The sequence below is a fragment of the Sus scrofa genome, chromosome X (assembly GCF_054392235.1).
Source record: "Sus scrofa isolate SSC_HxYL_T2T_F1_AM1 chromosome X, Sscrofa_HxYL_maternal_Yorkshire_Landrace_v2.0, whole genome shotgun sequence".
Taxonomy (NCBI): Eukaryota; Metazoa; Chordata; class Mammalia; order Artiodactyla; family Suidae; genus Sus; species Sus scrofa.
Genome location: NC_139401.1, coordinates 118,250,491 through 118,278,240, shown reverse-complemented (window position 1 = coordinate 118,278,240; position 27,750 = coordinate 118,250,491). Strand labels below are relative to the sequence as shown.

Sequence of the window (27,750 nt, the reverse complement as noted above, 5' to 3'; positions counted from 1 at the left end):
ATTGGTGCCAACTTGCTGTGTTGACCTCATGGGAGCTAAGGAATCCGAGCATACAAAACAAGAGGGTTAAAAAAATACCACCATATTTTATAAGTCTTTGTCTGTTTGAAGTGGCATTACTTGGGACTTCCTTGCATTTCTTGATAAATTGGCTGTTGTACCGGGACTTATTAAAAAGCAGATCTAATTTTGAGAAATTCCAAACTTAAGAAGCTACTCTTTAAAAAGTAACCAGTATTTCAAAGAATATTTAATGGGATTTGAAAAGTACTCTAGCTACAATAACCACAGAAAACATTTGAACACCTGCGGTCTGAAGGAATTTTAAATTTATTATTTAGAAGTGATTGGTATGTTATGTAAGTAAGAGATGAGAATGACACAATGGATCAGCTGTGTCTCTGCAGCATCAGGATGCGGGTTTGATCCCTGGCCTGGCACAGTGAGTTAAAAGATCCAGCATTGCCACAGCTGCAGTGTAGGTTGCAACTGTGGCTTAGATCAGATCCCTCATATGCTGCGGGGCAGCCTAAAAAGATTATTTATTCTTGTTTGAACTACCATTATATATGGCCATACCCGTGGCATATAAAAGTTCCCAAGCTAGGGGTTGAATTAGAGCTACAGCTGCAGGCCTACACCACAGCTGCAGCAACACCAGATCCAAGCCGCATCCATGACCTACACCACAGCTCACGGCAATGCTGAATCCTTTACCCACTGAGCAAGGGCAAGGACCGAACCCGCATCCTCATTGATCCCAGTTGGGCTCATTAACCACTGAGCCACGAAGGGAACTCCTAAATATATTTTTAAAAATAAATTTTATGAGAGTATAGTTGACTTAGAAAGTTGTTTTCAGCAAAGTAAATCAGTTTTACATATACATATATCCATTCCTTTTTAGATTCTTTTCCCATAAAGGTTCCCATATAGGCTATACATTAGGTCCTTGTTACCTATTTTGTATATAGTAGTGTGTATATGTCAATTCCCACCCCCTAATTTATCCATCCCGCCCCACATTTCCCCTTTGACCTACCATTATTTTTGGCATTACAACTTCTCAAAATTTGAACAGTTTACCTACCGCAGATTTACAAAAGATTTGTAAATCTTTTGGATAATAAGCTTCTTCCTACAGGAGAATGAAGAAATTCTAAGTTCTCCAAATACACAGACATACAGACACACACACACACACACACACACATATACACACACACACACACATATATATATATCATGTTAGCACAATAAAAATTAGTCATGCTACTTGAGGGGTGGCATCATATGCATTAAAGTTCTGGTCGTTAAATACGCTTTATGAACTGAACATTTATTTCTTCATTAAGATCCTAACATTTTTACTGAATGTGGCGATCAGGAAGATCAAAAGATCAAACTTTGCCAATGTTTTATTTACTAAAAATCAGGTTTAGCAAATTTTTCATGGAACTATGATCCAAATCATGAAGACCAATAAATCTCATGTTAATGTAAACTTTTTGCTGCATATGAAGCTAAATATACGTGTATGTATGTGTGTGTTGAAATGAGTGCACGAGCACATGGAAACTGAGTTTACGTGAGCATGTTGAAACATTCAGTGTTTATCAGCGGTACTACCGAGTACAGTTACAAGAGTGCTTTACTCTTGTTCAGCCCCTGGTTATTTCCTGAATCCTTCACAAGCACCATGTTGTAGTTACATATGAGAAAATGCTATATGACTGATTCCTGGGACTTCATCAGTGAAACACAAACACAAAAAGTCAGAGGAAGCCACAAAGCCTCAATCACGATGCAGGAATTGTGCCTGGGTTTCAGGGTTAAATGATGAAACCATGAGCTAAAGCATGTGCCCTCTGACTGGAATTTTTACATATTTGTGTATGTGTATTATTTCATGTGAGTACTGTCTTAGCATGCAGCTTTGAGAACTAAGTAGACAACTTATCTGAGACTTCCAGAGAAGTAGTTGTCTCTCCCTAAATAAAAGCAAGGCCTAGTGCCCAGGCCAGTAAATGGAGGAGGACTCTCAGGGAGCCTTGGAAGTGAGCCAGGTCAAAAACAACATGTACATGGGCCTAGATTGGCTCTTCTTCAAGCCCCTAGGTGCAACCATTTTCTTTTCCCTCTTAGGCCTGGATCTCCAGGTTTGCCTCTTGGTATGCCAAGACTAATTGGTAATAATAGAAAATACTGGAGCTATAATGCTGAGTCAAGAGAAAGTAGAACTCTAAAGACTAGGTAAGTGGAAATTAAGTTCTTGAACCAAAAAGATGCCTGAGAAGAGTATAGGTTTAGGCCTCAGTTTGATTGCAGATGGAGACCAGAAGGAAAATCACAATTCTGTGAGCAGGTTTCTTCAAACTGGGCAAGAGGCAAGGCGGCCATATTTCCTGCTCCAGTGTCTCTTGGTCACATTTTTTTCACACGGGATGGGTGGGAGAAGAGGGCACAGGGCAGTGTTAGATGGAATTTCTGGAGCAACACTGCCATCTTGAGGAAATCACTGGAAGAAGCCCCAAGGTTTCTTCTCTGAAAGGACTTTTAGTTTGGAAAGGTCCCTTCAGTGAAGAGGCTGAAGGGCTGGGCCCCCAGCCGGAGCTCAGTGCCTCTTCCAGAAGGCTACCCGGAGTTTTAGATAAAGGTGGGGTTCTGGGGTAGGATCAGGCTCTTGGGGAGGTCAGACCTGCCAGGAAGTTCAGGCACAGGAAGTCGTGGGGTGGGGTCTTGGTATTTTCCCAGTGTGGGCGGGACCAGAGGAAGCCACTAACAAAGTAGTAGGCCTGTGGGCATTTTTCTGTCTCCCAGCCCCTCAGAGCACGTGGTGTTCCCATGCTCTGGGGCCTGGGCCCTTTGTAGTGGCAGAATGTAGAGTGCAGAGGACAGGACAATTCCTGGAGGCTTAAAGCAGGACCCAGTGTGTTGCCGGAGGTCTCAGGTGCACCCAAATTGGAGCCGAGAGAGCCTGAAGAAAAGTGGAACTGCCCAACCAAGCCAAGAAGGGTTGCCACTGCTGCTAGGAGAGCTGACCTGGCACATACAGATGGGAAGCAGAAACAACTGAAGAGGATTGAAGAGGGACCCACGTTTAAAAAGTGCTTGTCTGCAGGAAGTACCATTACCTGTGACCCTGCTTCATTTCTTCATACATGGCTGTTGTAGCAGGTACATTGTAAAGAAGCATGATTATTTCTAGAGATGCAAAAACAGGTGGCAAAATTTTAAAACATGTCGAAATTCCAAAGAATACTTAATGGTGTTTTAAAAACATCAAAGTAGGAAATCTTGTCTTAATGCTCATAGCGGAAGGGAATTTGAACATCGTTTTTTAAAAGTATATATATGTGCAAAGCAAAGAGCTAAAAATGCATGACAAAGACATTTTCTAAGTGGTTATTTCTTCTGATTGAGGCACCAATTATTTTCTACTTTATAATTTCTCAAAATTTGAACACTTTCCCAGCAATAGGTATAACTTGTGTAATTTCTTGGAATAGAAGGATCTTCTAGAGCAAATATAAAAACATCTTCAAGCACTCCAAAATATGTATTGATATGCAAGTATGCAAATGGTATAAGGTAGCGCTGGAGATTGTGTAGAATTACACCCAGTTACAATTATGTTTAAAGAGAAATAGAACTGTGTGTGTATTTGTGTGTTTGTATATGTATGTAAACGTTTATATATATATATTTACACCTATATATATATATATATATATATTTACACATATATATATATATATATAAACATTTTTAAAAGCTCCATGTTTACAGTGGTGGTCAGTGTTACAGTGAATATTCTTTTTAGTTTGAAATTCTCAGTCGACATATTTGTATGCATATTTATATTTATATAAAACAAGGCATTAATGAAAGATTATAGCTGCATGTAAAGGGTGAGTGCATCCACCTTAAAGTTTTCTTAGGATACACATCAGGGTGATGGAATTTGAGAGATACCAACTCACAATTATTGAATTCTGTTTTCTTTCTTTACAGTTTTTAAAGAAAATTTTAAGGTAAAAATTGGGTGTAAGGTTTGAGAAATATAAAAACAGAAACCCTGATGTTGGCGCATGAGTATTCAGTGTCTGTTCCAATATTAGTTTTAGGAAAAAAAATACATGTATGTCATTGTATTAAAGATTAGGTAAGGTAGATCTCAAAATCAAGATCCCTGAGTGGTGGAATTACAGTATTTTATGTCCTGTGTATGAAAAAAAAAAAAGATTGAGAACCTAATTAATATTCTTTAATTAATGGGTCAATCAAGTCATTCTTTGCAAACTTTTTATTATCTAACATCCAGGTCTTGCGAATGTTTCATGATAATTTCAACCTACCCAGGAATCAGAAGTGAAAATTTTGGGTCTAAACCATGATGCATATATAAATGCAATTCACATGTAAATTTATTGTACCTTATTACTATAAATAGAGACCCATGTGCATGTGTTGAAAGATTGGAAGTAAACCTGCAAAAGGTTATCAGTGCTTGATATAGATTTCATGAATGATTATTTTCTGACCCCTCGCAAGCACCGTTTGTTATTTGTTTATGAGAAACGGCTAGAAGACTGAGCCCTAAAACTTAATTAGTGGCATACCCAGACATAGTAATGAAGTCATAGGAAGCCGTTGAAGGCCATAGTCACATGCGTGGGAAGACGGTTGTGTTCCCCTGTTAAATGATGAAACCGTGAAAAAAAACCATGTCCCTTCTGAGTGGAATGTATATATGTTGAAGTATATATGTGTCACTCCAAGTGGAACATTGTATGGAATTTAGACCTGAGAGCTCTCTGAAGCCTCCTCTTAGAGTTCCAGCCAAATGACTGCCTTTCATCACAAGGCCTAGTGAGCTAAGTGAAGAACCACGTGGCCTAGTACCCAGATTTGTTCTTCTCCAGGCCCTTATTTCCATTATTTTCTTTACTCAGCCCTGGATCCCTAAGAATTGCCCATTAAAGCAAATAACATGAAATAGGGTTAGGGATCAAAGCAGAGTGAAGAAGAGCAGACCTGCAAAACTTTGGCAGAGTAGAAATGAAATTCTTAGAAAGAAAACATTGTTTGGTAGTGGTTTAGGCCTCAGTTTGATTTATGAGAGAAACTGGGAGCAAACATACCTCTCTCTGCAGATTTCTTCCACACAGGGCAATTAGCAATGCATCTCTGTTTCCTGACTCCTTTGTCTCTTGGTGGCCTTTTTTTCTTTTTGAGTGTGGGAGTAGAGGGCCTGGGAGGGGGTAGGTTGGGGCGGGGTGGGCGGTAGTATGAGAGGGTGAGGAGGTGTTAATTGGCTTTTCTTGAGCAATACTGCCACCAAGAGGAACTAGTCTGACAAAACCCAGTTATTAGAATTCCCGTGAGACCTAGAAGTTGAGAAAGGTTTTGCCTTTTGTGAGGCTGAGTGGCTACTGGCCCTGAGCTGGGTTTCTTTCTGAAGCATTTGAGTCTAGCCATCCTTGAGGTTCTTGGCCAAGGGTAGCCGAGGGAGATTTGGGAGACATTTGAAAAAGCATGCCGCAATGGTCAAGTACCCTATGAAAACGCAACGTGACCTCTGACCTCTACTTCAGCTAAGCAGATATCAAAGAGCGTCTGCATCAGATGAACGAAGCTGTCTGCTTTGTTGTAATAGTTTGACTTGGTCTTATGCTAGACTGAGGAAACTAGATGTGTGAAGACAGTGACCCATATCTGAAGTTCGAATTGTGTGTGACAGAATTCCCTAGCTCGGGATTCTTCATGCTTAAGAATTTTCAGTTCACACATTCTGGTTTACATTGAGAGACTAATCTTGACCAGAGAGTGGATGGAAGCCTGACACAACAGCACCTTTCTGAGTCTTAGGAATTCAAGCATGACAACACCATAACCTAGTAACAGGAGATTGTAACTGTTGCCAACCCTAGCTACTGCTCAACCATTGATGTTCATCTCAGATCACAAGCTGTTGCAGAATGGAAAGTTTAGAAAACCCCACCCAGTAGAAAAGATGGCAAAGGAAAGAGCAGGCAGGCACTTCCTAGACAATAAAAGGCCATGCGACCCAGTCTTACTAGTAAAGATTTTCAAGTTCACCAAAGTAAATTGCAATTCAACATTGTTTTTCCATAATACTCTTCACTCTTCATTATAACCCTGAGCAAGCCACTGAAAAATAAAACCATTAATGTCACCCAGTTTGTGTAATGATTTGTAGAATTGGGCAACCTCCTAAACAGGTGAGAAGCAATGTCAATTGGTTAACATTGGTTAATGTATCACAGGAGAATACCCTTTGTTCAGAAACTCTGCCACTCAAAAGTGAACACTAAGCCACATGCCCACAGGAAAGCAGAGCCACTAGGGCCAAGGAGGATCGCTGAAGTTTCCTTCACAAGAATGGATAGTGGGGAGGGGCAAAAGGCCCATTTTCTGGAGCTATAGCAAGTTCAGCTGGAGTAGGCAGTCTTTGTCAGCCTTTGGAAAGATTGAAATCCACTCTCTCGAGTCCTTCTTGGAAGAGATGTTCATACCTTTGATTCAGGGGAAAAAAAATGTTAGAACTTAAGGATCAAACCATCCTAGGTGGCAAATGCAAAGAAAATGAAAAATAATGCCTGTCTTTTTCTACTTATTACATACATGATTTATTCAAGTCTAGCACATAAACATGTGAATTTTAAAAAGTGAATAGGCACAAGGAAAGTATCTAGAAAGTACAACCAAAAAACTGACAGTGTCTAACTTTCTAGATGTTTCTAATGACTTGCCTTCAAGTTTTAACTTTCTACTTGTTTAAAGTCTTAAAAGTGCTGAAAGCAAGAAAAACTTGCATTTGAAATAAAAAAAAAAGAAATGAACATTATCCCAATATGCAATTAAGAAAAGGGTGTGTTACATGATCTGTTTTTCTTTTAAAAATGTGCACAGGTCTATATGTGTGCAAGATTTAAAGGCCTCACTCTTAATTGTTATGTAAATAGAATGGCATTTCCAAATTGTGTTCAACAGAAAATCCTGTTTTCTGAAGCATATTTAATATCATATGAAGAGGCTTTTATGATGTAAGATCTCAAAAATAGTGATAGAAGGAAGCAACTCAAACTGCAACCACATGTCTCATGTAAGTCAAAATTCATACCAACAAACTCTGACAACCCTTACCTAGGTGCCCACATATATACAATTATGCATAATATAACATAAAAGCAGAATGCAGTATATCAGACACTGATGGTATATCCGTTGAGTTCCTGTGGGTTAGAGTATCATTTCTTTACTGCTTTATATTTGCTCAGATTTTTTATTCTTTTCCAGATACATGTATTCTTATGATTTGATCAATAGTAGAGGAATGCTATGAGACTTAACCATGAAAAACTTTAAAGTTGCTCATGAATAGTTAATGCTATTGGCAGTTGCCCACTGTCCACTATTGACTCAAAAATTCATGGCACCAAACTCTGTACAGTGTGACCAAGTTAGGTTTGAAAAAATAAATGGAAATGTTTTGTTTGTTTATTAAATTTAAACCAACATACTCATCAAGCTGCTAATTGTGGTTCCCTTGGGAAAGAAGGATTTAGGATAAAGTGTTTCTACTTGTTATTGATTGATAGAGTCTGTATTTCAAGAGGCCAATAATATATTTGTAATTTGAGAACCAATCCAGAACAAATATGTACAGAAGAAATTACTGACATAGCTTATTTGCTGGCCATTTGAGACCTAATGTATTTATGTCTCTAACTGATTACAGAAAGCAAGAGGATTCAGAACACCCATTTTTTGGAAATCCTTGTCTGCTTGAGTGGGCATTACTTTTGACCTCACTGCACTTTATACATGGCTAATGTTTCTGATAATTTTATAAACAGGTATGCTTAATTATAAGAAATACAAAAAGAAGAGGGGCACCATTAGAAATAGGAAGTATTCCAAGGAATATTTAAGGATGTTTGCAAAGAACTCAAACTGTAATCAGTGAAGAAAAAATGTCTGAATCCTTGAGGTATAAGGAAACTGAGATTTTTGGCCAAAGAATACATGTGCACAGGAAACATGCAAACAATGTAAGGCAAAGACAGTTTAAAAGTTATTTCTAGTTTTGATTGAGGTGCCATTTGTTTTTGGCTTTAAAATATGAACAGGTTGCCAACGTAGGTGTCACTCTTTTAATAGCTTGGAAGAGAGACCTCTTTCCAGAATAACATGTAAAGAAATTTCAGGCTGAGGAAAATATGTATTTATATGAGACCATGCAGTTTATACAAGATTATGCAGAAGACTTGTCCAAAACTACAGCCAATATAAGGCAAATTATAACTATAAGGAGAAACAAATGTGTGCATGTATATATATATGCATATAATATACTTTATATATACTGTATAGTAAATAGATAATGAATAAGGCGATAAAAACATTTTTCATGATGATTTCTTTACTAAAGTGAGGACTTGCAAATTCTATATAATATTCTCAAAATGACTAGGAATCAGGAGTGAAAATTTCTTATGGAAACCATAATGTACTAATATCCAGTTTTAATATAGATTTGTTACTGTGTTTGAACACACATATAGAACTTTGTATTGAGAGGAGTAGAAAGACATAATCTAAAATGTTGTCAGTGTCATAAGTTTTATGGCAGTGCTTCCCTCTTGATCAAGCACGTACTTATTTCTAAATCCTTGGCAAGCATTATCATGACATGAGAGAGTGCTTGTATTTCAAATGGTAAGTGAAAGGATAAGACAAAACTCAAAGTAGCCTCTGATTGGAATATATGTATCCTGACATGTGGGGCATTGTATAGCATAGAAGAGCTATGTGGACCTTCTCTGGGCCCCAGTTAAATGGCTGCCAACAATTCAACACATAGAACCTACCTCTTTACCTAGAAAATGTAGGAAAATTCCTTGAGAGCCATAGAGGTGAGCCAAGCTAGGACATATGGATGTGTAGAGATGCCCTCTTGGTTGGATTTTCCTCATTTTATTTTTCTGTTTAATGTTGGATACTTGAGACTTACCTCCAGAAGTAGACACCTTGATAACTTGGAAAAATGCTGGAGATGTAGTGCTGAGTGAACAAAAACAAAAACTGTGAAGACTAGGCCTAGTGGAATTTGAATTCTTGCAAAGAGAAGATGCCTGATGAGGATGGGTAGCTTTAGGCCTCATTTTGGTTTCCAGTGAAAAACCAAGGCAAATGTACAGCTGTGTGAGCAGGTTCTTTCAAGCTGGACAAGATAAAAGGCAGCCATATTTCCTGGTACCTTTGCCTCTCTTTTCTTCCAGCAGGATGGGAGGTTGAAGAGGGCTGGGGGTGGGGCGGGGAGGAAAATACTTGTTAGCATAACTGGTGCACTACTGCCACCATGAGGAAATAGTTTAAAATCTGCCTATGCCGGCATTGCTTTGTCTCCAAGAGGACTTTCGGTCCGTTTGGTGGAAGGGCTAAGCAGGTTCTGGTCCCAATCTGGGCCTGCCTGGCTTCTCTGAGTTATTATTATAGAAACTCTGGCTAAAGATCTGATGCTGGTATGACGAAGTTGAGGTCTAGCTGTAGAGGGTGGCTGGTGGGTGGGGTTGGCCGGACTGAGCCATCAGCTGATAGGAAGTCCCTACACTGGAAGTTGTGTGATGAAAATATTCAGTAGTTAAACACAGATGAATCCACATATAAAGACACCTCGATGGTCAAAGTCCTGAAACCGCAGATAAAGACAAAATCTAGAGGACAGCTGGATACAAAAGACAAAATATATTCACTGGCAAGGAACAAATATAAGATTTATAGCAGACTCTCTAAACATTACTCAAGCTATAAGGAAATAGACTGGATCTTAACGGCATTGAAAACAAAACAAATAAAATGATCAACACAGAATTTTATACCATCAAAAATGTCTTTCAAAACAAGGAAAAATACTTTTTCAGACCAACAAAACTAAGAGAATTCATTATCAGCAGACCTTCACTATAATAAATATTAAAGAAAACTCTTTAGGCAGAAGGAATGTGGTATCAGACAGACACCTGGGATTGACACAGAGAATTAGAGATCTCTAGAAATTGTTAAAATGAAAGTAAAAACACAAGACAGTTCTCATTTTTAATTGTTTTAAAATATATTTGACCATCTATTAGAAAAATAGTAGCGTATTTCAGAAGTATAATGACAGTACAAAAGATGGAAGGTAAAAACATATTATCATAAGGTTCTTACACTACATGAGAAGAAATGTATTATTAATTACATGCAGACTTTTTTTTTCATATGGAAGTTCCCAAACTAGGGGTCAAATCAGCTACAGCTGCCAGCCTATGTGGGATCCGAGCCACGTCTACAACCTATACCACACCTCATGGCAACACTGGATCCCTGACCCACTGACGGAGGCCAGGGACCAAACCTGCATCCCTCTGTATCCTAGTAGGATTTCTTTCTGCTGCACCACAATGGGAACTTCATGTAGATTTTTTAAACCTTAGGTCAACCACATACAAATTTAAAAAGAATTATAACTGATGAACTAATAGTGATAAAACTGGAATCATAAAAAATACTCAGTTGATCCACTAAAATTCATGAAAAAGAACAAGTAGAAAACAACCAGCAAAATTTAAATGCTACCATATTAATAATTGTAATAAATGTAAATGATCTAACAGTCTTTTGAAAAGACAGAGATTTTCAGATTGTATTAATAAAAGTAAGAACCAAGTATATTCCGGCTATAGGAAATCCACTTTAAATATAAAGATATTGATATATTTAAAATGATAGGTAATATATACCAAGCAAACACTAATCAAAAGAAAGCCATGGTGCCTCTCTTAATCTCTAAAGAGAGCTCTGATGGTGAAAACTACACAGCAAAACATCGAAGAATTATATTGGAAAAGACCAACTTTAAGGAAGAAGAGAGCTTTAAAAAATAATTGTTATCAATATCACCAGATAGGCAAGAGATGATATTGCAACCGTGATAGAAGAAAAGGATACAGTGTAAAAGAACACAACGATTAAAAGTAGCATAGCAGAAATACAAAGCTCGTAAAAGAGGTTGGAAAAAGACTGTACTTGTAATTTTAAAAATTGAAAAAAACTAAGAAAATTAGGGTTCATCTGGAAATGTCATTTATTATCTGAATAATAGTTGCCAGCAATTTAACAGAAATATAAAATGATATTCCATTTTTGAAAGGGACTACCAAGTTATCAGCGTAGTAGATCAAAAGAGACCTACGTGAGGACATATTATGAAATTTCAGGACACCGTAATAGGGAAGAGCATATAACTACCATAAAAGTATGAAGAATCAGAATGACTTTGAACTGCTGAACATCAACACAGGAAACCAGAATTCTGTGAAACAGTGTCTTCAAAATACTGAGAAAAAATTATTTCCAACTCAAGATAGCTGAGTCAAAAACAGTCTTCCACCAAACACAAAAATATTATTATTAGTGTGTTATAGAAAATTGAATGGAGACGCCTTAGGAATCAAGGAAGCCCATGAGGATAAGTGACTCAAGATGGCCTCCTGCAGGCCTTCCAGCATTGCAGGAACATCCAGCATTTTCTTCCTTTTAATCCTGGTATCCTGAGACTAGTCCCTACAAGACTTCTTGATAGTTAGGAAAATGCTGGAGAACTCATTCTGAGTGAAGAAGAGCTAAACTATGAAGCCAAGATCTGGTGGAAAGTTAATGGTGGACAAAAGAAGGTGCCTGAGGAGTTCTTTGGTGGTGCAGTCAGTTTGATCATTGACCCTGGAACTTCCATGTGCCATAGGCATGGGGTGGGGGGTGGGGAGAGAAAGGAAGGAAGGAAAGAAAGAAAAGAGAAAGAAGAAAAGATGGCTGAATGCCTGGAAGACAGGAGTAGTTTAGGCTTCAGTTTGATTATAGATGGATATGGGAGGCAAAATTGCTGTAGTGTGAGCTGGTTTCCTCAAACTCAGCACTAGCACCTCGGCCTTTTGTTAGCGTTTTTTCAGACAAGTTGGGCGGGAGACGAGGCCCCTGAGTCAGGGCTGGTTGACATTTTTGGAGCACTACTGCCATCGTGAGGAAATCATTTGGTGAAGCGCTAAGTCATTGGTCTTGCCGCCCAGGAGACCGCGGGGGAGGTTGTGCATCTCCTAGCTCCAAACATTGCATCCTTGCTTTCCTCTCTGAGCTTTCCAGGATACTTTAACAAAGGCAAGATATAATTGTAAAAGCTGGCTAGTGAGTAGCCAGGACCAGATGGGCAACAGCCAGGAAGTCAGGCACAGGAAGTTGGGGAAGTGGAACTCCGCCCAATGCAGACCAGACTGGAGGAAGTGATTCGTAACCCAAGTGCAGAGCTTATGATCTTTTTGCATCCTCCTGTCCTTTGAGCAAGAGGCAGACACTCTGAGAGAAAGTACTTGGCACTGTGGGACCTTAGCCCCATTTGGCAACAGTGTCATAACTCAGAGTGCAAGGGAAAAAATTTCATTGTGTATCATAGAGGATATATTGAAGAGTATATTTGGAGCTGTAAGCAGTAATTGATCATCAGCAAAGTGCAGTTGGCTCTTAGGAATGTCTTGAAGACATTTGGCAGAGCATGCCTCAGAGAACCCAAGTGCCTAGTGAAGGTGAAAGGTAACTGCTGACCTGAAATTATTTCTGCTAAAACACACCAAGAGAAAGTTTGGACCAAATGTGCTGGGGTGCCTGTCTTGGAGAAGCGCTTTAACTTGGCTTCACATTTCAGTGGAATAGACAAGTGTATGGAGAATTGTGAACAAACTAGAGGTGACCTCAGCTCTGGAATTCCTTAAGCTCGAGAATGTTGTATTCACCTCACCCCAGTTATCCTTAACAGAAGCCAAATAGACTGAGAGAGGATAGAAGCCTAAGGTAATAGCTCCTAGCTGAATTTCAGTGTTTCAGTTATAGTAATGGAAACAGCAAAAACTGGAAACTAAGAACAACAATTGTCAATGTTTACTGCCCTTCAACCATTGACATCCATTACAGATCATTAGCTGTCCCAAAATGAAAAGCAAAAGGAAAACAAGATAGCAGGAAAGGGGAAAAAAGAATGGGGCATGAACTTCCCAGAAGAAAAAGGCCATGGATCAGAAAAGTCTATTGGCAGAGGTTCTCAAATTCCCCAATAAGTAAGTAAATTATGGTTCAAGTAATTCTCAACTATCCACTACTCCCACCTAATATATCCTGAGTGAGCTGCTGAAAACGAAGCCATCAATATTGCCCAGTTTATGTGATTATTTGTAGAAACAGACAAGTTCCTATGAATCGCTAGGCATTATCAATTTCTTTAATATTTCTGAGGGCAATTTATGTGCATCAGTTAACCTTTCACATGACCATATCCTTCCTCCAGAGACTCTACCCATAGGAAAGATTAGGGATAGTAGATTTCATTGAGCTTTTCTTTTGCAATGAAAAGAAAACAGCAGGGCAGCCAAAAAAAAAAAAAAAAAAACCACACACACACAAAAACAAACAAACAAACAAACAAAAAAAAAGCAGAAGAGGCGAGCAGAAGAAAGAAGATAAAAATATCAAAGCTTATCTCTGTGGATTGCTCAGCTTTCTCTAAGGGGTTATACACTAATATCATCTCAGGTATAGCAGAGTGAGAGGCATGATGAAAATAGACAAGTGTTCAGGAGTCCTGATATGCTCATCTCTCCAAGGAGAATAGCTTGTGAAGACTACAGGGCATCTTCATCAGTAAAAGGCTGAGAAGCAGGCACAGGGACTAATACTTGCTAATATGAATGAACATGAATGATTAAGTCCCAAGCCCCAGGAGTCTCATCTTCCTTAGGAGAAAGCCAACCACTAAAGAACCCATTTCTGTCTCTGGTGAGAGCATTTTGCTTTAAGGTGGTAGGCCTTCACACTGGCTTAATGGTGGCAGGGTGGCACCATCCTTGCTCCAGGCAATGGGTGCACCAGATTTTGGGGTGTCCCAAAGAACTGCAGACTCAGACCAGCTGCTGTTAGATGTCACATGGAATAAGATTCCCATCCCAAGCCCCAACTTTGATCCTGTCAATATATCTTGTACCCAGCCCAACTGTCTCATTCTGTAAGGGGCTGGGGCAGAAGACAAATGCCCAGAAGTTCTGCATAGGCTCTCATTGCTTTCCTCTAGTTCTGCTCACAGTGGGAAGAAAGAAAGACACCACAGTCCTTGTCACTCACTCAGAAGCTTCTCTACCAGCATTCTTCCTTTGTCCAGAGCTCAGAGTTCAAGTAAAGGAGACCCAGCTTGATCAGAGCCCATTCAGCCTTAAAGGCTAGATCTCCGGGAGTTCACACTAACAATTTCAGCTTTTCTAAAACTACTTCCTCGTGATGGCAGTATGGCTCCAGAATGGCCAACCAGCCCTGCCCCCAGCTCCTCTTCTCCCTCCCATCCCATCTGAAAAAAAAAACGCCACCTAGAGACCAAGGAGCCAAGAAATATGTCTGCCTTGTATTTTGCTGGTTTTAAGCAACTTGCTCACACCGTTCTATGGCTTTTGATTTCCATCTGAAATTAAAAACTGAAGCCTAAATTCATCATACACATCTGGCCTTATCTTTTACAAGAACTCAATCCCAGTTTGGAGAAACCAGCTTGCAGTGCGACAGTTTTGCTTTCAGTTTCTATTTGAAATGCGCCTGAAAACCACCCACCCTCATCAGCCAACTTTTCAAGAGTTCCCTTTCCACTAGACCAAAGCTTTGCAGATAATCATCTTCTTTAGTCAGTGTTCGAGATGGAGATCCTATAAAACTGGATTGTGATGATCATTGTACAACTATAAATGTAATAAATTCACTGAGTAAGTAAAAAAAAGTCAATATTCGATCTGTACGATTTTCCCCATTTTCAAGATTTCTGATGCAGGGCTGAAGTCTTGGAGATCCATGCAAGAGGAAAAGAAATTGCTAGAATCTCAAGAAGTTTGCAAGAAGCCATTAGACCTTGTGGTGTTTGACCTGGCTCGTTTCTTAGGCTCCTATGGAGTCCTCCATTTTCTGGCTCACGTACTTTAGAAAGTAACCCAAATGGCATCTTTTTAAATGTCTTTATAGATTGAGGGCTCACTGGTAAATATTTCAGTGGCTTAAACGAGATGCTCAGAATAAATATTCATATTTTGCTATTTTCATTTAAGGAAAAGCTAAAGAACAAAATTCAAGTTTAGTAAAATTTAAAGATCTAACTGGCTTTATTGAATGATTCATAAATTAGGCAGCACCTCACCTAGCAAGCAGAGGGGAGCTCTAAAGGAATACAAAAGGGGAAAGGTTTTCAAAAACAGGACAAGGAAATCATAAACCAACAAAAAAAGTATTATTTCAGTGTCGCTCATCTCCCTTTTAGGAAAAAAAGGTTTTTTTATATGGGTTACTTCATCTTACTTTGGGGAATGGAGAGGCCTCAAGTGACATATTACCTCATTGGTGCTGATGAGAAACTTACTGACTGGTTGGGTTAAGACTACATTTCTTAGAGAGGTTGGATCTTCAATTAGATTAGATATTAAGCCTTGGTTTGCTGGTGTGGCCTGGCATAAGTGAATCCATTTTGGGCCTGTGTTTTTCTTTTTAACAGAAATTACTGTCAAGCTCTACATAGGTTTTAAACATATATGTTTAAATGCAATTTATCATATGACTTTTTTGGGTATCTTTATACTTATATTCTTCATATATATCCATATTTTAATTTTGGCATAAGTATTAATGCCTTATAAGCATAAAGAAATGATATATTTTTAATAATGAATTTGGTAATTAAGTAGAGAATACAAATTATGTACTTAAGAGCTTACATAATTTATTGTCCAAGTGGGACAGCTGATATAAACCTTGACTTCCCAAGGCAAACTAAGAGGAATGTTCACCCTATTTATAATTCCACAATCTTGAGACAAACACTAATTACATCTTCTTTTTTTTTTTTTTTTTTTTTTGTCTTTTTGCCATTTCTTGGGCCGCTCCCGTGGCATATGGAGGTTCCCAGGCTAGGGGTCTAATCAGAGCTGTAGCTGCCAGCCTATGCTAGAGCCACAGCAACACAGTATCCCAGCTGCAGCTGCAACCTACACCACAGCTCAGGCAACCCCGGATCGTTAACCCACTGAGCAAGGGCAAGGATCGAACCCACAACCTCATGGTTCCTAGTTGTTAACCACTGCGCCACGACAGGAACTCCTCTTTTTTTGATTTATATAAATATATTGATAAATTTTAATTTACATGTATACATATATGTTTACAATAATTGGGTATTTTCTTACTCATCTTTTTCATTTTATACCTTTTTCCCTTTTGTATTTTATGAGCATTTGACAGTATACTTTAGTTATCCCAAAGCATAATTTAAAAATATGAACAAAGCTATTTTCCATTTGTGAAAAAATAAACTTTTTTCAAAATAGAATATTTAGAGTATGGAATTCAGATAACTGAACACAAAGTAGCCTATAATATCACCATAAACTATATGTATTTTATCTTTGTACACAACTTGGATGATAATATACATTGGAATTTTTTTTTTCTACTGGTTATCATTATATCCTCCTCTTTATCCGTTGACTCTTCATTTTTCTCTTTGCCTCAAATGGTTTACCTTTATTGATTGCATAATCTGGCTGGCTTGCTCTATGAGTCTCGGTTATGTTCTGCCATAGAGGGTTCTGGTTTGATTTCAAAGATAGGTTGGGATATTTGTTTAATCAAATTTGTGGGGTTGGCTCTGTACCTTTGCCAAATATCACTGATCTTAACAGTATCCAAGAGGAGTAATGGAAATATTTGGTAACTAGCCAAAAGGAATACATAGTAGGATACTGAAAAGTACATAATATCAATACACATGTACCATAAATGCAATTAGACAATGTCAGCAGTTTTCTGACATTGTTTTGAAATTCTGGGAACTAAATGTGACTCAGTTCCTCTCTGCTCCCAATTCATCTGCTCTTTCTGAGCCCAAGGAGTCCTTAAATCTATAGGTGGCTGAGGATAAGTGGGGCTTCATGGGAATTTCTTTCCTTCGCCTGTGTAAGCAAATAAAAATTGGAGGGCTTTGGGAAGTTTCAACGTTTGCCATAAAAAGCAACAAATTGTGGAAAGGGCTTAACCTGAGAAAGAAGTGTACTAGTGATTAGAAGGTTAATAGAATATGACTTATTTTTATCTATTGTTCTTATGTGGCAAGAATCCAAGATAGTATTGAACTTGTTTACTGAATCCTCTTCATACTTAAGTCTTAGGGAATGCAAGAAAACTAGAAAATATTGGGAGGCTTCCTCAAAGTGCCTCAGAAGTGAGCATATAGTTTGCCTCCCTAGTGCTTAAGAGTGTGAGCTCTGAAGTCTGGCTCATCTGATTTTTAAGTTGTCTCTATTATTAGCTATGTGGCCTTGGAAAAGGTTTTTAAACTTCCTGTGCTACCTTTCTTTATTAAGTGGCAAAAATCATAGTATGTACACGTATGTTCTAAAGAATCAATACATGAATTCTTATCAAGATCCTTGAAAGATATACTAGAGTGTTTTAAATGCGCAATAATTATTAGCAATTGTTGTTGCCTAGGAATGCCCTAGTCTTGCCCTTGGTTTTCCAGAATTTTTTTCTTGAAAAAAATTCCTTGAGACTTGGCCTACTTAATAACTAGGGAAAATGCATCAGAAGTAAAGCTGAGTTAAGAAGAGCAGAACCAGGTTCTGTAGAAATTGAGCTCTTGGAGTTCCCTCTGTGGCACAATGGGGTCCAAGGTGGCTTCTTGGGAGTGCTGGGAATGCAGCTGTGGCTTAGGTCACAACTGCAGCTCTGATTGATCCCTGGTCCAGGGACTCCATATGTGCCAGATAGCCAAAAAAGAAAAGAAAAAATGAAAAGAAATTGATTTCCTACAAAAGAAGATGGGGATGGGTAGTTTAGGCCTCAGGGTTTTTTTTTTTTTTTTTTTTTGGTTTGGGTTTTTTTGTTTTTTTTTTTTTCATTTATAATGATTTTTATTTTTTCCATTATAGCTGGTTTAGGCCTCAGTTTTGATTTCAGATGGAAACCGAAAGCAAAAGAACAACATGAGCAAGTTTCTTAAAACAGGCAAAATACAAGGTAGCCATGTTTCCTGGTGCCTTTAGCATTCCCCCCCCACCCCCAGACTGGTTGAGGTAGGAGTTGACAGCTCTACTGGGCTTGCCTGCATATCTGGAGCACCATTGCCATCATGAGGAAATAGTTTCGGAGCACCAAAATCTCCTAATATTTCCTTCCCTGAGGCCAAGAGTTAAGGAACATCATGCCTGTGGGGAGTTAGGACAGGCTTAGACCCAAGCTGGGCCTCCTTGTCTTCTTCTAAATGGCCTCACGAGATACTTGAACATTGGTAGGGTCTTGGTGTACAGCTCGGAGAGTGAGAGGCTAGAACTGAGTCAGTAGCTGCCAGGTGGTCCAGGCACAGAAAGTCAAACAGGAGAAAGAATCAGAGAACTGCAATTAGGTCAGTTGAAATTATCCAGTCTGAGGAGCAGAACAAAAAAAATGAAGAAAAATGAACAGAGTCTATGAGACCTGTGGGAAATAATTTATTATGTCATCTTACACATAATTGAGTTATCAAAGAAGGAGAGAAATAAAGAGGCAAAAAGCATAAAGAAATAATGGTGCACACACTCCAAAGGTGATAAAAGACGTGAATATACACATCTAAGAAGGTCAACAAACTGTAAAATAAGCACACAGAGATCCATGTTGAGTCACATTATAGTCAAATGGACAAGAGCCACAAAGCAAGAATTATGAAAGCATCAAGAGGGTCTCATCATATACAAGGTAGCCTCAATAAGCTTAGCAGTTTATTTTTCTTCAGAAACCTTGGAAACCAAAAGGCATTTAAAATTCTAAGAGGGAGAAAAAAATGTCAACCAAGGATTCTGCTTCCATCAAGACTAACTTGCAAAAAAAAAAAGAAACATTCCCAGAAAAGAAAAGCAGATGGAATTTGTTACTAGAAGACCTAGCATACAGAAAATGCAAAACAGAGCCCTCCAGAGTGAAATGGAGAAACTAGTCCATAACTCAGAGTCATATGAAGAAATAAACAAGGAAACTGTATATAAAAGCCCAAGTAGTGTGTTTTTGTTTCATTCCCTGTCATTTAAAAACAACCCCAAATACACAAGCAATAATTATAAATCCTTGTTAATGAGCATGCAGTGCTTGAAGATTTAATTTGTGAAAATAATGTAACAGATATTTAAGATGTAAAGGAGCAGGTTTTGTATATTATAAAAATTAATTGTTATTTAATTATTAAGTTTATATTAATTATACATACTTGACCTAGTACAACTTAAAATCTGGAAAAGAGAATTTGCTTGATAAAGTAGGGTGGCCTAGATCTCAGTTTGACATACCAGGGAAACCTAGAGGAAAATGCACAGAGTTTGAGCAGGTTTCTTCAAACCAAGCCATATTTTCTGGTGTCTCTGTCTCTTCCTGGCGTTTTTTCAGACTCAAAGGGCGGGAGAAGAATGCTTGGAGCAGGGCGAGCTGGCTTTCCCGGGACCACACTGCCATCGTGCGGAGCTAGTTTGATCAAGCCTAAGCCCTGCATGGTTCCTCCAAGCAAGGCCTAGCTGTTGAGGGTGGTGAGGCCAGTGGGAGGCTGAACTGATCCTAAACCCAACTCTGGCCTCCCTCCCTTTTCCCCTGTGGTCTGGCAGGAGCAGTGGACAGAGTCAGGGTCTTGGCGTAGTATCTGATAAGCACCAGACCAGGACCCATGGCCCAGGACCCAGGCAGCTGCTACCAGGAAGTCCAGGCACAGGAAGTAGGGAGGCGGAGCCTCAGCTTCCTAGCTGTGTGGAGAGCACTTAGAACCCTGGAACCAGAAGGACCTGTATAGAAGGAATGGGAGTCCACGGACAGGCCAGTGTGGGCCAGGACATCATCTGGGAGACTGGAATTGCTCAGGTGGATGAAAGCCATGAATGTAATGGAAGGCCTTGAGGAATGCTGTGAGCCCAGCATCTGGCTGCTCCCATGGCTTTACAGATTCATTGTAAAGCCCAAGATCAATTCCTTTGTCCTGATAGGACCCTCATGTTTTATCAGTTCTTGCAAGGAGAGTAGGGTATTCCGAACAGGATGGCATTATTCCCTTCCTGTGATTAGTGTGGAAAGCAAAGAAGGATCAAAATAGAAGTTTTCTGACACCAAATAAAAGAAATGGCAAAACATTTTGTGTCTTCCTTTACTTTTAGCATATGTAATAAATTTGATCTAAACATTTATTTATTCTACGGAGCCAGTATTCTCATTAGGATTCATGTTTTAAAATTTGAAGAAAGCAACCATGGGTGTCTTCACTTCTAAAACAATGTTTCTGTGAGTGTACTTTCAAGTTTTGCCTGTATGTACAGTGAAGGCTTAATATATTGACAATATATTAGTTTTGATAATATTCTGAGTAATATTATATTCTCAAAAAAAGACAGTCCTATCTACATGATGGAATGATTAAATATCTTATTCTCCAAAGTCAAGAAAACTAAAAGCTTTTAATAAATTATTCCTTAATGGAGTTCCTGTTGTGGTGTAGCAGAAACCAATCTGACTAGGAACCATGAGGTTGTGGGTTGGATCCCTGGCCTTGCTCAGTGGGTTAAGGATCCGGCGTTGCCATGAGCTGTGGTATAGATTGCAGATGCGGCTCAGAACTGGCGTTGCTGTGGCTGTGGTGTAGGCCGGCAGCTGTAGCTCCAATTAGACCCCCAGCCTGGGAACCTTCATATGCCGTGGGTGGGGCCCTCAAAAGCAAAACATAATAATAGTAATATAATAATAATAATAATTACTTAACACAAAATCCAATCATCTAAAGTATATTTAATGAGCCCACCATCTAATTAGCTTCTCTATATAAGACCCGAGAAAGTGATAGGATAATTCTCAAACCACAAGGAAATCACACATAAATGATGTAATTTGAAATCCATAACAAACAATTTTCATGCACATACACACTTGCTACATGCAGTAAATATATAATATAAATAGAAAAATGATCAAAATGCAGTAAATCAAAATGAGTTTCTATTGAGCTTTTGCCAGTAGAGATTATCCTTCATTTACTTCTTTATAATGGTTTAATTTTCTATTTCTTTGCCACATGTTTATAATATCCTTGGGATTTGAGCAACGGTAAAGAAGAGTTGTGAGATTTAGCAATAAAGTATTATTACTTACCTCATGAATATTTAATGCCATTGGAAATTTCCCATTACCTAATATCCATGGAACTAAATTCTATCTATAGTGTTACCAAGATGGAATTTAAGAAAGATGTAATGAGATTGTGTGTTTTGAACAGTCCTTTGAGGAAATAGGGGAATATATTGAAAAGCCTGTGTCTATTTAGTTAAATGGTATCAGCTTTTATGAGCAATTGCATATAATATACATATATATATATTTTGTCTTTTTAGGGCCCCACCTGAGGCATATGGAGGTTCCCAGGCTAGGGGTCGAATCGGAGCTGTAGCCACCGGCCTACGCCAGAGCCACAGCAACTCGGGATCCGAGCCCCGTCTGCAACCTACACCACAGCTCACGGCAACGCCGGATCGATAACCCACTGAGCAAGGGCAGGGATCAATCCTGCCGCCTCATGGATACTAACTAGTCAGATTCATTTCTGCTGAGCCATGATGGGAACTCCCACATATGCTATTTGAATGCATATATCTATCAGGTTGGTAATGGTGGTTGCCTCAGGAAAGTGGAATTTGTGATCAAGTGTTTCTTTTTGTCCTTCAAAGATGCTAAGAGATTTTCAAGGAGCTGTCATGTGAAGAAGTTGAAGAGTGTTTAATAACACGGGCAAGTGCCACGTTCTAACATTAAATGATGAAACCAGTGAGACAAAATCCTGTCTAACTTCTAATTGGAATTTATAAACATGTAAGTATAGGTGAGATGCCATGGGAGCAATGTATGTTTTATAGTGATGTGAGTTAACTGGGCCTTTTCTGATAACTCCTCTCAAACACCTGCCGGTTATTCAATACAAGAGGCATGAACGTGGAGGACTCCTTGGTGCCTGGGTAGGAAACCAGGTCTAAAACCACTTGGGTTTCTGAATTGGCAGCTAGAGACCAGAAATGCTCTCCTACGGACTCCAAGCAATTTCTTCATCTTTTTCTACCTGGATCCATCTAACTTACCATGTGAAGCAGATAATTTCCCCACATGAAAATGCTGGAAAGTACAGTCATCCCTTGGAATCTGCATGGGGTTGGTTTCAAGACCCTGTTTGGATACCAAATCCATGGATGCTCAAGTCTCTTATATAATGTGGCAGAATGTTTGCATGAAAACTCAGCATATCCTCTCCTAAACTTTAAATCATCTCTAGCTTGCCCAGGATATTTAATACAATGTAAATACCATGTAAATTGTTGCAAATATACAATATAGTATAAATGCTATGTCAGTAGTTGTGGGCCCACAGCATATTCAAGTTTGCTTCTTGGAACTTTCTGGAATTTTTTTTTTTAATTTTCAGTCCATGCTTGGTTGCATCTGTGGATGGAGAACCAAGGTCTAGCCAACCTAATCTCGAAGGAAGAAAAACTGATGCATATAGACTAGTTTGGGTGGAAATTTAATTTCTGTAAAATAAGATGCCTGATAAGATTGCGTAGTTTTAGACTTAAGTTGATTTTAGATGGAAACCAAAATCAAAAGTGCAGCAGGGTGAGCAGTTTACTGGGCAAATTGCGAGGCAGCCTTGTTTTCTAACACCCTTGTTCCTTGGTCCTGTTTTTTTCAGACTGGATGGGCAGGAGAAGAGGGCCACAGGACAGGGCTTGTGGGCACTACTGCCATCGTGCGGAAATAGTTTCAAAATATCCTAAGTTGTTTAAGTTTCCTTCTTGTGAAGCCTACCATGTGGCCTATACTACAATGTAATCTATGTCATTATCCCACCAACTGCTTTTGCAGAAACGGAAAAGCTAATCCTAAAATTTGTATGGAATTGCAAGTGACAGCTGTAGCTAACGTAAGCTTGAATAATAGAAAAAAGACTAAGCTGGAGGACTCACTTCCATATTTGAGAACTTGCCATAAAACTACAGTAGTCAGGAGTTCCTGTGGTGGCGCAGTGGTTAGCGAATCCGACTAGGAATCATGAGGTTGCGGGTTCGATCCCTGGCCTTGCTCAGTGGGTTAAGGATTCGGTGTTGCCGTGAGCTGCGGTGTAGGTCGCAGATGCAGCTCGGATCCTGCGTTGCTGTGGCTCTGGTGTAGGCTGGCGGCTACAGCTCCGGTTGGACCCCTAGCCTGGGAACCTCCATATGCCGCAGGTGCGGCCCTAGAAATGGCAAAAAGACAAAAAAAAACAAAAAACTACAGTAATCAAAGCAATGTGGTACTCAAATAAGAATAAACGTGTGGATCAATAAATAGGTTGGGAGTGCGGAATGAATCCATATACGAGGTAATTCAAAGGGCAAAGAGTAGTCTCCTTAACAAGTGGTGCTGAGACAACTGGTTATCCACATACAAGAGAATGACTTTTATATCCAATATGTATATAATGGATATTATTCAGCCATAAAAAGAAATGAAGTGCTAATGTATGACATGATTGGACTTTGAAATCATTTTGCTACGTGGGAAAGGAAAGGCCACATACTGTATGGTTCCATTTATATGAAATAACTAGAGTAGGTAAATCCATGGAGCCAGAGAGCAGATTAGTATTTGCCAGGGGCTGGGCAGATGGGGTAATGGAGAAAAACTATTTCATGGATCTAGGGTTTCCTTTAGGGTAATGAAAATGACTTGGAAGTGGATAGAAATAATACCTGCACAGCATTGTAAATGTACTAAATGCCACTTCATTGTACATATTAAAATGGTTAATTTTATGTTATGTGAATTTTCTATGCCCACTTTCTAAATTTCACATCAGTGTTTAAAAGTGGCAATATTTTTGGAGTTCCCGTCGTGGCTCGGTGGTTAATGAATCTGACTAGGAATCATGAGGTTGCAGGTTCGATCCCTGGCCTCCCTCAGTGAGTTAAGGATGCCTTGAGCTGTGGTGTAGGTTGCAGACGCGGCTCGGATCCCGCGTTGCTGTGGCTCTGGTGTAGGCTGGTGGCTACAGCTCCGATTCGACCCCTAGCCTGGGAACCTCCATATGCCCTGGGAGCGGCTCTAGAAAAGGCAAAAAGACCAAAAAAAAAAAAAAAAAAAAAAGCAATATTTTTAAACACAGAAGTATTCCAAAGAATTATTAATGATATTTGAGAAGCATTCAAGCTGTAAGTGATAAAAATTTGTTTTAACAATCATAGTACTGGGGAATTGGAACATTATTTTATAAAAGTAGATCTTAAATGTACATGGAGGGGATGACAAAGTATGGCGAAGACATTTTGAAAGTGATTATTTCTTTTCACTGTGAATGACCTGCCATATATTTTTGAATTTATAATTTCCTGAATATGTTCTAGAAGAAAATTCAAGCACTCAAAAAGAGAGAATGATATGGATATATGTAATTGTTATAAGGTGTTGCCAATGACTGTGCAAAAGTGAAAAAAGAGCTCTGTCTTACTAGTGTGAAAATATAAGAATAATCCTTAAGTGAAAAACAGTGACAAGCATACACAGTAAAGTCTAAGGCCATTTAATGACATGTAAAATGCTTGTTTTCCAATGTTATATGATGACACCATGAAACAAAGTCATGTGTCCCATTTGATTGGAATTTGTAGTCATTTAAGAATGTATCATTCCAAGGAGGGCTCTATCTAGCATTCAGTCTTAAGAAGTAGCTGGACCTTCCTCCTAGAACTCCACCAAATGGCTTCTCCATCTCAACGCACAAGGCTAGATATATGAAGACTGCAGGGGATTTGGGAGATGAGACAGGGTAATAACCACATGGCCTGTTGCCTAGATTTGCTCTTCGCCAAGCCCTTAGGTATAATCATTTTCTTTTCTCACTTAGGCATGGATCCTTGAGGTTTGCGCCTTGGTACCCCTAAACAGTTTGATGGCATTAAGAGCAGATATGGAAGACTTGGTAAAGTAGATATTGAAATCTGGAAAAGAGAATTTGCTTGATAAAGTAGGGTGGCCTAGATCTCAGTTTGACATACCAGGGAAACCAAGAGGAAAATGCACAGAGTTTGAGCAGGTTTCTTCAAACCAAGCCATATTTTCTGGTGTCTCTGTCTCTTCCTGGCGTTTTTTCAGACTCAAAGGGCGGGAGAAGAATGCTTGGAGCAGGGCGAGCTGGCTTTTCCGGGACCACACTGCCATCGTGCGGAGCTAGTTTGATCAAGCCTAAGCCCTGCATGGTTCCTCCAAGCAAGGCCTAGCTGTTGAGGGTGGTGAGGCCGGTGGGAGGCTGAACTGATCTTAAACCCAACCCTGGCCTCCCTCCCTTTTCCCCTGTGGTCTGGCAGGAGCAGTGGACAGAGTCAGGGTCTTGGCGTAGTATCTGATAAGCACCAGACCAGGACCCATGGCCCAGGACCCAGGCAGCTGCTACCAGGAAGTCCAGGCACAGGAAGTAGGGAGGCGGAGCCTCAGCTTCCTAGCTGTGTGGAGAGGACTTAGAACCCTGGAACCAGAAGGACCTGTATAGAAGGAATGGGAGTCCACGGACAGGCCAGTGTGGGCCAGGACATCATCTGGGAGACTGGAATTGTTCAGGTGGATGAAAGCCATGAATGTAATGGAAGGCCTTGAGGAATGCTGTGAGCCTAGCATCTGGTTGCTCCCATGGCTTTACAGATTCATTGTAAAGCCCAAGATCAATTCCTTTGTCCTGATAGGACCTTCATGTTTTATCAGTTCTTGCAAGGAGAGCAGAGAGGTGGCTTTGGGGGTTGATATTCCTGGCCAGTGATAACATTATTTAAGCCTGAGAAATGATTTTTACCTTCATAGGTAGTTTGTGATGAAGATTCTTCAGTGACCTTATAAAATAGCCACCCTCTTGGTGTGGATACTTCCAGATACCTAATGGCTAGTAATTTTAGAGTCAAGAGGATGGCTAAAAATTAATCGCTGCCTCTCTCTTCATGGCATCCTTCTTAATCTCTATCTTTCAGTATTTGAGTTCTTAAATGAAAACAAGTAACATCAGTATAGTGCTCTGCTGTGACCTTCTAGTGGTTCGAGATGCTTTTTAGGTGTGGCCCTTCCTGATCTCTATTGACCAGGAAGCCATTCCACTTTGGAAGATAAGCTTCCATTAATACCAAGGGAAGAGAACTGGCTTTTGTGACATCTGTGCTTCTTCCTAGCTTTCCTTCAGGCTGGTCATGGTTGAGTTCACTGGTGGAATGCGGACATTGGTGCCATTGGCAGCTATAAGTTTCTTGGAGATCTTTGAGAAACATGCTTGATCCGAACATATGAACATATATGTATTCTAGACAGCTAACAGGCATCTTGGTTTGTATGTATAACATTTAAAAAAAACACCCCAAAAGTAATGGTGTCATCCTTTCTAAGAGTCTTTTGAGGGTGTACTCTCTATATATCATATACATAAGCTGAAGGCTTGTAATTTTGACAAACAAGGATTATTTATTATTATTATACATAAGCTGAAGGCTTGTAATTTTGACAAACAAGGATTATTTATTATTATTATTATTATTATTATTATTATTTTTTTTTTTTGTCTTTTCTAGGGCCGCACCTGCAGCATATGGAGGTTCCCCAGGCTAAGGGGCAAATCGGAGCTGTAGCCACCGGCCTTCTCCAGAGCCATAGCAATGCAGGATCCGAGCTGCGTCTGTGACCTACACCGCAGCTCACAGCAACGCTGGATCCTTAACCCACTGAGCAAGGCCAGGGATCAAACCCGCAACCTCATGGTTCCTAGTCGGATTCATTAACCACTGGGCCACGATGGGAACTCCACAAGATTTATTATTGATTACACGGATGTAAATTCATTCCCCTCAATACTTTTTTAGAGCAAACATCTGGTGTGATCCACACCACAGTGTATACGTAAGTCCAATTTTAATACAGATTTATTTTTTGTGTGTGAAACTAAATCTAGGAATATGTCTATATATTGAAATATATGGTATAAATAGTCAAAAAGTTTAATCAGTTGTCTTAACAGGATTTAAGAGTGCTTAAAGGATTTAAGATTTAAGTTAGTGCTTTTCTTCTTGATCATCATCACATGGTTATTTTCTGGATCCTTGGCATGCGCTACTCCTTAATTTATTAATAAGAAAATACTATACAGTATTATAAGCTTTACACCTAAGAGATAAAGTGTAACACATACAGACACACGAAAACCATAAAGTCACGGGAAGTAGTTGAATAATATTTAATTGCATGGGGAAAGATCATTCTAATGTTAAATGATAAAACCATGAAACAAAACTCTAACTTCAAATTGGAATTTATATATATGCAAGTATATGTATCTTGCCATTTATGGCATGAAGGAATGACAGCTGTCTGGTCCCTTCTCTTAAGGCTTGTACCAAATAGTTACCAAAATTTCAGTATCATAGGTGACAAAATGGAGAAATAATCCAAGGTTATTTGCAAGGCGATCCAGGTCAAAGACCACTTGAATTTGTGAATTGTTGGTTTGAGAAGATGTCCAGGCTGCAGGCAACTTCTTCTTTTTCCCTCTGGATCTATCTAATTTAT

General features: G+C 39.2%; 1 protein-coding gene across 41 annotated transcripts in view; it reads left to right on the top strand.

Annotated features, from left to right (window-relative positions):
• IGSF1 (immunoglobulin superfamily member 1) overlaps positions 1-27,750 on the top strand; it is a 504,513-nt gene that overhangs the window by 126,687 nt on the left and 350,076 nt on the right. For 13 of the 41 annotated variants that reach the window (XM_085006618.1, XM_085006603.1, XM_085006595.1 and 10 more), the window contains exon 1: positions 2,876-3,177. The exons of 16 other annotated variants lie outside the window; for them this stretch is intronic. The gene's annotated coding sequence lies outside the window, so the exon portion shown is untranslated. Of the gene's footprint in view, positions 1-2,558; positions 2,657-2,875; positions 3,178-21,857; positions 22,000-27,750 lie in introns of those variants that run through there. 12 more of the 41 variants (XM_085006619.1, XM_085006605.1, XM_085006596.1 and 9 more) reach the window with 2 other exon arrangements.